The 9,800-nt window shown below is 34.5% G+C and overlaps 4 long non-coding RNA genes across 4 annotated transcripts; 3 read left to right on the forward strand and 1 right to left on the reverse strand.

The window, feature by feature from the left end:
• Positions 1-2,606: 2,606 nt before the first annotated feature.
• LOC124436270 lies at positions 2,607-5,506 on the forward strand. The gene is made up of 2 exons (XR_006945274.1): positions 2,607-2,693; positions 5,379-5,506. It is a non-coding gene; the product is annotated as an uncharacterized LOC124436270 (long non-coding RNA).
• On the forward strand, positions 4,253-5,017 carry LOC124436269. Its single transcript, XR_006945273.1, has 2 exons — positions 4,253-4,331; positions 4,442-5,017. It is a non-coding gene; the product is annotated as an uncharacterized LOC124436269 (long non-coding RNA).
• LOC124436262 lies at positions 5,224-7,314 on the reverse strand. Its single transcript, XR_006945266.1, has 2 exons — positions 7,106-7,314; positions 5,224-5,783 (listed from the first exon to the last, which is right to left on the reverse strand). It is a non-coding gene; the product is annotated as an uncharacterized LOC124436262 (long non-coding RNA).
• Positions 5,849-6,322, forward strand: LOC124436268. Its single transcript, XR_006945272.1, has 4 exons — positions 5,849-5,878; positions 5,954-6,007; positions 6,079-6,099; positions 6,249-6,322. It is a non-coding gene; the product is annotated as an uncharacterized LOC124436268 (long non-coding RNA).
• Positions 7,315-9,800: the final 2,486 nt, after the last annotated feature.

Genomic DNA, 9,800 nt, shown 5'->3' on the forward strand with positions numbered 1-9,800 from the left:
AGTATAGTGTCGAATTACTGCTGCAACTTGTAGGTTTGTTCTATGCTTTGTGTTAAAAGCTCATGTGTTGAATTTACGCGATGTTGTTTTTTGAAGCATGTTTTTTCTTATAAAATCTTTCTGCTATTTTGTTTAGAGCAACCAGAAGATAGAACTGTGGACATGGGAAGATGGCGGAGGAAAGAAGCTGCAAGACTTGCGTGCTCATACACGATCTGTGAGGTATGGAAACAACACGTAAACAGTCAATGATGATATCACCGTTTTTTATCCTGTTTGACAACAACCGTTTATTGTACACGTAGTTTGTTGGTACATTTGCATTAATCGACTTCTAATCAATCCGCTAAGGCTACGTTACACCATGCTCTACCAGGCTCATATTACTACCCAAAATTTTATGCCAAATTTTGTAAAGCTTACTGTTTCAGAAAAGAAACTTTATTGGTTAAAGGAATGGCAACCAATTTTTTTTCACTACCAATAAATATTTATTTGAATTTTATATGACATCGTAATTCTTTGTAGAACTCTCCTTAACTCACTTTGAATATAAATAAAATTGAAGAAAGGAATTTAAAAGCAAGCTATTATGGAAATGTGCATGACGTCACAACAGGGAATTAATTGTTTTAGAAAAAGTAAATTTTTTTGTCGGGATTTTTTTCATTGCTGGTATTAAAGCAATAAACCGGACACTACATGGCTATATGTTAACATATATACACAAGACTTGTATTTGCGAGGAACGCTTACCCAGTTGTGACGTCATTTTGCTAAAACACAAATAAATTAGCATAATAAAAATCTTTACAAGATGGCGACGAACATGCTACATTGAGTTCTATAATAACTGGAGCGGCTAAGTGGACTGGGAACTGTTGTAAAAAACATGGCGGCCAACGGACGTATTTCCGCTGAAATGATCGCTTTGCAGAAAAATAATATTCTCGACCTCCTCCGGATTGATGTTATTGATTTTCCCGCCTTCAGTTGAAAATTTCAAATGCAATTGCAAGCTGTATGATAAATAAACAATATTTTCAAGGCCAAAACAATATTTTTTTCAAAAATGCCTAATCGATGTTCAATTGTAGAATGTCGTAATATTGACAACGCGAAGGACATCGCTTTTCACAGGTGAGTTATTCGCTTATTTTGTTTGTTCCTGAAAGATTGAATCGGCATTTATACAATTGAAAGCCCCAAAATCTGTTAGGCCTTATGAAAAAACATTGTCTTAAATACTGCATACACTGATGTTTTCCTGTGTGTTTTTTAAAAAATTCAACAAATTTGTTTATTTATTTGTTGAATCAACGCATGAAACAATAAATTTACTAATCTATTTCAAATAGTTTTCCTGACGAAGAAAAAAACCCTGCACTTTTTTTGGAATGGGTAAATAGTATAAAGAAATGGTCGCCTCTCACAGTTCTAACTAAGTGGAGCAGAGTTTGCTCAGATCATTTTTCCGATAGCATGAAGAGAATATCAGGTAACAAAGTGTGTCTAGAAGATAGTGCTGTGCCCACATTATTTCAACAGGTGAAGGATGTTGAATGTACGAAGAGCACTGAAAAGGTGAGTCGTCATTTCTCTACTCATGATCACTGTATTGTCTTAAGTCTCCCAGGAGACTGAAAAGACAATTGGAAGATGTTATAGACCGGGCAGAGTATTATAGAAAGAGGTTAAAAGTGTCTAATATGGAAAAAGTAGACTGAAAAGAAGGTAAATGATTTATTGTCAATCATTGATTGCCTTAAAGATGATAAAATGATCAGCTCTGATCAAGCTGAACTTCTTAATGCTTCACTATCTGGGGTTCCTGAAGATATTTTGAGTCGTTTAGTGGCAAACACTCAGGGTAAAAAAGGTGCTCAATACCCCCCAGAATTGCAAGCTTTTGCACTAACTTTGAAATTTTACTCGCCTAAGGCTTATGATTATGTTCGTGAGAAGTTTAATTTAGCCTTACCTCATCCAAGAGTAATTCGATCTTGGTATAATTCCGTGGATGGTGACCCTGGTTTCACCAAGGATGCCTTGAATGCTTTGAAAGTGAAGGTTCAAGAATCAAAGAAAGATGGCAAGGAAGTCATATGTGCATTGATGCTGGATGAAATGTCAATCCGCAAACACGTAGAATGGGATGGTCAAAAAGTTTGTGGTTATGTTGACCTTGGTACTGGGATTGACGATGATTCACTCCCTGAAGCAACAGAAGTTTTGGTATACATGGCTGTTGCTCTAGATTCATCTTGAAAGTACCAGTTGGTTACTTCTTGGTAGATGGCCTCACTGCAGAAGTAAAAGCAAATTTAACCAAGGAGTGTTTGATGCAGTTGCATGATGTTGGTGTTAAAGTTGGAAGTTTAACGTGTGATGGTCCATCCACACATCTTGCAATGATGAAGTTGCTTGGAGTGAAACTTTCACTTAATGATTTCCAAGCATATTTTTACATCCATCTGATTTAATGTTGAAAATTTATGCATTTTAGATCCTTGTCATATGATCAAGCTTGTCAGAGGAGCAATTTCTGAATTGAGAACTCTGAAGGATGAAAAAGATGGTTTGGTAAGATGGCAATACCTAGTTGAGCTAGAAAACTGCAAGCCTCAGAAGGCTTGCGACTTGCCAACAAACTAAAGAAAGCTCACATAAACTGGAAGCCACAGAAAATGAAGGTAATTTAGCAGTGCAAGCACTCAGCTCGAGTGTTGCAGATGCTTTAGAGTTCTGTGAAGGTAAGCTCAAACTTCCACAGTTTAAAGGGTGTGATAAAACAGTCAAATTCATTCGAGTATTTGATCGCTTGTTTGACGTTTTGAATTCCAGGAATCCAATTGCTAAAATTACAAAGCACCAATAAGGAAAGCGAATTACAAGCTGATAAAACCTTCTTGGATGAAGCAAGGCAATACGTCTTAAATCTGAAGGGTGCTGATGGAAAGTCGATTTTTCCCATAAGAGGAAAACAGGATTCTTGGGGTTTCTGTTGTGCATTGAAGCAGTGCAAGGGCTTGCTGAGGATCTTGTTATAAGTGAAAATTCTCCCCTTAAATATTTGCTTACTTATAAGACAAGTCAAGATCATTTAGAATTGTTTTTTTCAGCTGTGCGAGCGTCAGGAGGTTGGAACAACAACCCGACATCTCGACAGTTCAAAGCAGCGTACAAGCAGTTGTTGATGCGACATAACATTAAAGGAGGTCATGGAAATTGTGTTGCTCAGGATGGTACCGAAATTCTAAGTAGACTAGAAGATCGGTGTGAGAGTGAACAAATGTCGGCAGATATTTCCGATGTAAATACTGCAAGAAGATACGATCTAGAACTGCGTGGGCCAGAACAAACTGACCACGATTACAGCGACACCTCAAACTACATTCAGCTTTCAGACTACAAGGAGGCAGCAATATCGTATATTGCTGGGTATGTCGCAAAATGGTGAAAAGGAAGATCCATTGTGATGATTGTATGGATGCTCTGACATCATCTAAAGAAAGAGCACCAGAACTATTTGTGGCATGGAAGAGCAACGGTGGTTTAAAAATACCAACTGACGATCTTCTGAAAGTGTGTCAGGAAACAGAGAAATGTGTAATGAGGATGGTAAATTCCTGCCATGGTGGCTTGCCACATGCAGCAGCAAACATATCGAGTGCAATTGCTGCGACGGTATTATCTGTGTGTGTAGAGAAAAAAGTTTTTAGCATGTTAGATGAGCATGTGTTAGAGTCGACAGTTACAGATAATCATGCTTATAAACTGATAAAGTGTTGTGCTGAGGCATTTGTGAAAATAAGAATGCATCACTTGACCAAAACGCAAAACGATAAGTTGCAGGGTCAGAAAATTCGTAAAAGCTGTCTGCTTGTGTTGTTCAATCATCAGTAGATTGAACGTTGCCTGGACACTATTGTGTTTTCGAGGCTTTGCCTGTGCCTAGAAATGGAATTTTTCATTTGACTATTCCATTTTTTTGAGGCTGTAGGCGTCCTGGCACATAGCAATATGTGTTTCGAGGAGAAATTTAATGGTGCCTGCACATTTGTGTTCGAGGCTTAAAATGTAACATGAAATTATAACCTAGTTTACGTAACTAAACAATTAAAAAGAATGAGAAGTAATTCGAAATGCAAGTCTTCTATGTGAGTATTCCTCTACAACATAGTACAATATAGAACAACAATAGCACAATATTCATTTTGAACTATTTTTATAGAGAAAAATACTCAACAAAACAGCCCAATTGGACGACATAAGAAAACTATTTTGTGGTCCTAACATTGATAGCACTTTCAATCAGATCGAGCGTTGTAGTAAGTGCTTTTTTCAAAATTAAACCAGTCTGTCAATTGATAAATGAATTGTTAACGTTCTTTTAAAAATAAACGTTACTCAATATTAAACGCACGTGTTTAACTTACAGGTGACATTATGAATATTGCCGGGATGATCTGCATGCGGAAGTCCTTGAACAACGTTCATGATGCGTAACATTTTATCTTTAACATTTTTTTGTACCTTATAGTTCAATGAGTTCACATTGTTTATATAGTTTCTTGACTTGTAAAAAGCCAATGGTTAAACTTCGAATAACTTGAAAAAAAATTTAGAAGAATTTTACTTGAATGCAGGGGTGTGACTTGAGTCCCGAGAATGGAGAGGGGAAACGTTGCAGAATTTGATTTGCCCAACAAAAACGTAGTGTAATTTTTTATGTTAATACCAGCAAAATCGCTTTTTACTTAGTTATGAGTTGATCCAAACGTCATCGTTAATATTTGCCGTTTTAATTTCCGCAAAATTACATGCTTTGCTCGACAAAACTGCTAACTTTTTGAAAGGGAGAGGCTGAGCCACCACATATCAATCCCCTCTCCAGGATTTACACCCCTGTTTCAACGTTACTGATACAGCAATTAACGATTTGTGCACGCTAAATTTACATGTATATTATCATGGGAATCATCTCTTACAAACTATAAAAAACTTTAAAATTCAATGCAATATTTAGTTCTTCATAGTTAAAAAAGTTTGATTTGTTAACCAATCAGAATACAGCATTGGCGTTTGTCATTTGCATTTTTTTCCCGCTTTTTTTAAATACTATAAATATTTTAAAACTTGTCTGAATTTTCCTTTGCTTATTTCTTGTTTTTATTGTATTTGCCAACTTTCTATTGTGGTCCATGGATGAAAAGAGGTTAGTACAGATCAATAATTTAATAATTTCTGATCTGAAAAGCTTTATATGAAGCTTTCAGCATGGAAGTAAACAAAAAGTGATTCATTTACATGGTTTAAATCCCTTCTTGCAAAATATCTATTTACACTTTATCGTTTTTTGCATACAAAAACACCAGATGCTAGATTATACAGATGAGGAAAAAGCAATGGACACTGGTATCAAATGTGTATAAAATTTGTTTTTGTTTTGAAAACTGAAAATCACTCAAATAGTTCAATTGCATTCAAAACAGGTCAGGAAACTGAAGAGGAAGATAATGAAAATGCAAGTGTGTATTTAGCCAAAATTGTTTTTTGCTTTATTACACAATACAACAATGCATCAAAATGTGCTAAAAATCTACTACTATTTGAGGTGGCTCCAATTCTGAAAACCAAAAAAATAAAGAAGGTAAACAGTGCTTTGTATACAATACTGTTCTCATTCATATATGATATATGCCCATCAGCTCTCACATGATACTTTTGTCTTTTCACCTGAGCCTTTTCACCAAGAGTCTTTTCACCAAGAGTCTTTTAACCTGAAATTTAATCATACACATAACAAATCAAACAGCACCTAACAAACGATTTGTTTATGTAGAAAGCAATGTCGAAGCAAAAAGTTCATTTAAAGGTGTGGTATAGTGTATACATGTACTAATTGCCTTTGATGCCTGGCTGATAATTGCCATTGTTTTTTTTAATGAAGGAAGATGCTATAATTGTGGCCACAAAGGCCACAAAATGAATGAATGCAAGAAAAGTAATGACAAAAATGAAATAACATTTCTTTCATGACCATTGTAATTGACAATTATATACTTTTTTGTATAGAGTTTAATCGTATGAGAAGAAGTAAGTTTGATTGACCTAGTGATAAAACATCAGCTTGATTAGATGGTTGAAAACTTCAAGTTGCATGCATTATTGTTAACAGAATTAAGCTAATGACACAAACAAATAAAAGTTTTATGAACTACAACTTTCTTATGAATATTTAACAGGACGACGTTGCTACATATGCAAAAGATTGGGCCATGTTGCCAAGCAGTGTAGGGAAGGAAACCTACCAGTCAAAACGTGCTGAACAATTGCAGCAACTGTACAATAAACCTTACAAGGAAATAAATTTTAAATATTTTTTTGTCATTTAGTCATCTTTAGCAGAAATACAAAAGATTATATATTGTTTTTTCTCAAAACTTCATTAAAAGAAAATTCTTATTGCAAATATGTTGTGTAACTTAGTCTGATTGCACTAACATACATTACCACATTGACATAAATATGACTATAGAGTACTCTTTAAGAGTTAAGTAAAGAACAAATTCTGAAGAAACAAGACATCTTGAGATGTAAAAATGTGAATCAAAACAAGACGTGAACTGTAAATTTTCGATTTATTTCAAAGTCATCCACAGACAGAATGATAATCCAAACCATGCATACACATATATTAAGAAATGGTTTGTTAACACGGGACTTAAGGCTAGCAAAGAATTACAACTCTTCTCTTAAATTACAATACACTCATTCCACCAGTCTGGTCTCTTGTTTCAATTCATCCTTTTAAAATATGACAGCACTTCCAACTCCGCTTTCGTAAATATCAAACTATTTAATTTCTATTGCTTGACTTTCGTTACTTAATTCATGCATTGTAAATATATATGTGTATGCATTGTTTGGATTATCATTCTGTCTGAGGATGACTTTGAAATAAATCGAAATTTTACAGTTCACTTCGCGTTTTGTTTTCATTCACATTTTTTCATCTCGAGATATCTCGTTTCTTCAGAATTTGTTTTTTACCATCTTTTTTAAATTGTCGGCTGGACATGGCTCAAGACTTTCTCCTTACCTTGAAAAGAGACCACATCGTCCACATCGTGCACATGTACATTAGACACGATGTTTAAAAACGTTCAAAGAGTTCTTTCGTACATAGTTTATAGTTAATAGTTTTCCTCGCAGGAGCCGATGACTGGAAAGCAAGCACAGTTGACTCGCTGTTACGAATTGTAGGTTTTTATCGTGATTTTCATCAAAAAATTGCTAGCCGAATCCCAAATACACACATACATTTTCCTCACTCTTTCTTCAGGAGGGAGTGGGAAATTGTGAAATTTTCGGAAAAGCGGTCAATTTCGGTAAATCTCAGCGGCAACGGACGAAATCCGCCATGTTTTTTACAACATCAGATATCTAAGGCCGCGCTTGAGATAGCCGCTCCAGTTATTATAGAACTCAATGACATGCTATGATTAAAATCAAAAAAGAGACGAATTATTCCACCCAAACGAAAGCGATGACAAATTTTTGGTGTTTTTTTTCATATTTAGGGGTAATGTACTGTAATAATTATAAAAAAAATATTGCCATTTCCCTTTAAAAATCATAATGATATGTTAATGTGATCTGTGCGACGCAGATCATGTCAGATTTTCTAGACAAATGTTTCTTTATAAATACTGTGTGTAACTGTGTGAATTAACATGTTTTGTTTCCTTTTAAATTTTAAACTTAATTTTTTACGGTGTATGTTTAAATGGCAGAAATGATACAATTGATCTCAATTTCTCTGTAGTGGTTTGTTATCAGATGTAGATAATAATTTACCTGTAGATGAGCTTTTAACTGCTATCATTCTCGTAAATTTCAGAGCAAATCTGCATTATTTAAATATTTTTTGCACATGACTCAGACAAATTTTATGATAATTTAAGACAATTTTTTGAATATAGGTATGAATACAATTATCCCTCATTGGATGATATAATAATGATATGACAGTATTGTTTTAAATAGGATAGGCTGCCCAACTTTTTGTTATATTTTTGTGTTAAATGACTATCAAAAATATTGATTTCTACATCAATAAATAATGGTAATCCTTCATATTTTACATATGGCTGGAGCATATCTGCTTGTAACTAATAACTACGTGTTTCCGAAAGCGGAAAACAGGGAAAGACTTCAAACTTTAAATTGCCTCATACTTAAAATGAAATTGATCGAGGTTAAAGGTAATTGTCTTCGAAACTACAAATTATGTGTCGACATCTTTGTCTTGGCGAAATTTATATGGAAAAATGTAAATTGTTGGTGCAAAAATTAGTGTAATCAAGTAATAATGAAAAATATTGCTCAGTGAGAATTTAAAAAACTTTCAAAAACCGATAAATTTTTTAATTTTTTGGTCTTCAACTTCTTGTAGTACAACCTATTATCAGAGGTTTTTCGTATTCCTGAATTGTTTTCAACACAAATAAGATTGTGATGATATAGCATATGTTATGTCTCATCGCCTTGTGGAAATTTTTGTCAATTTTTTTGTTATTCACTCACAAACCCGCCCAGAATAGTATCTTCTGCCCTCAATGAATCGTTACTCAAGCATTGTTATTCTTATGAATAATGAATAGTTTTTGAGCCATTTCTGTTTAGATCTATTTTATTTCCATTTTGGTGTGTTTTTCTTTCAGTTGCTTAAATTGGTCGAGGTTTGATCCAAGGTTGTTGGCAACGTGCTCTTTCGACAGCTTTATATATCTCTGGGATTTAAGGTACGGGAATTAGGTTTTATTAAGAAATAAAGGATGTTTTCTGTGTTTGCACATGCTTATGCAAACCGAGGAGACCTTTGGGAGAACTCGTCAGCAGATCAGTGCAAACCCGGGACCGAAGGTCAAGGGTTGCCATGAGGGTTCGAAAAAGACAACGTTTTAATTTTACTCGAGTTGCAAATTCTCTTTGTCTGATTGATTGTTTTGATTGATTTGGTCGGTTGACTTCAAATGTGTTTTGCACTTGCTAATGCAAACACGGCCTAGACCAATCACTGCACGCGTTTTATTGTTTTCATTTTATAACTTGTTTTCAAAAACTAAGCGTAAGTTTATTTTTGCATGAGTACTGTGCTTTTCCAACAAATCTTTGTTAATTTTATTTTCATTTTTTTGTCTGTACCATGTACGACACTCATTAATCATTGAACTCATTGTTTTGACTGGATACAGCTCAAACAATGTGATTTTTAAGGAATATTGAGATCGTTTCGTTCCTATGACACCGTTTCTCTGTTTTATTGACAATAGTCAAAACTAAATAACTCAATGTATGAAACAAATGCAAGCTTTGTAAACGATCGCAAACATCATTTTTGTCTTGTTTGGACGAATATTTTATAAAACTTGATGCGCTCTTTTTGTATATAATACAGCTCGGTATACTCTAATCATAATACTTTAGTAAGAAGAATGCTAAAGCAAAATGTATTTTTCTCGCGGATCTTAAATGTATTGCTAGCCTTATCGGTATTGATTATATCAAGGTCGTGATAACAGTCAACATTATAAATAAAAAATGTTGTGAAAGAAAGATAATAAAGTTAAAGGCTGGCAATATGTACGCACTGCATACATAAGCTGCATACACTGCACCTTTTTTGTCGGAATTGTGCTAATGCCTATCTTTTGCCAATGGGAAATGTTTCGCGAAGTAGAAAGGGTACAGCTATGGTCCCGGAAGTAACCGGAGCTCTTACCCGTGTCAAT

Source organism: Xenia sp. Carnegie-2017, unplaced genomic scaffold, assembly GCF_021976095.1.
Source record: "Xenia sp. Carnegie-2017 unplaced genomic scaffold, XeniaSp_v1 HiC_scaffold_16, whole genome shotgun sequence".
Lineage (NCBI taxonomy): Eukaryota > Metazoa > Cnidaria > Anthozoa > Malacalcyonacea > Xeniidae > Xenia > Xenia sp. Carnegie-2017.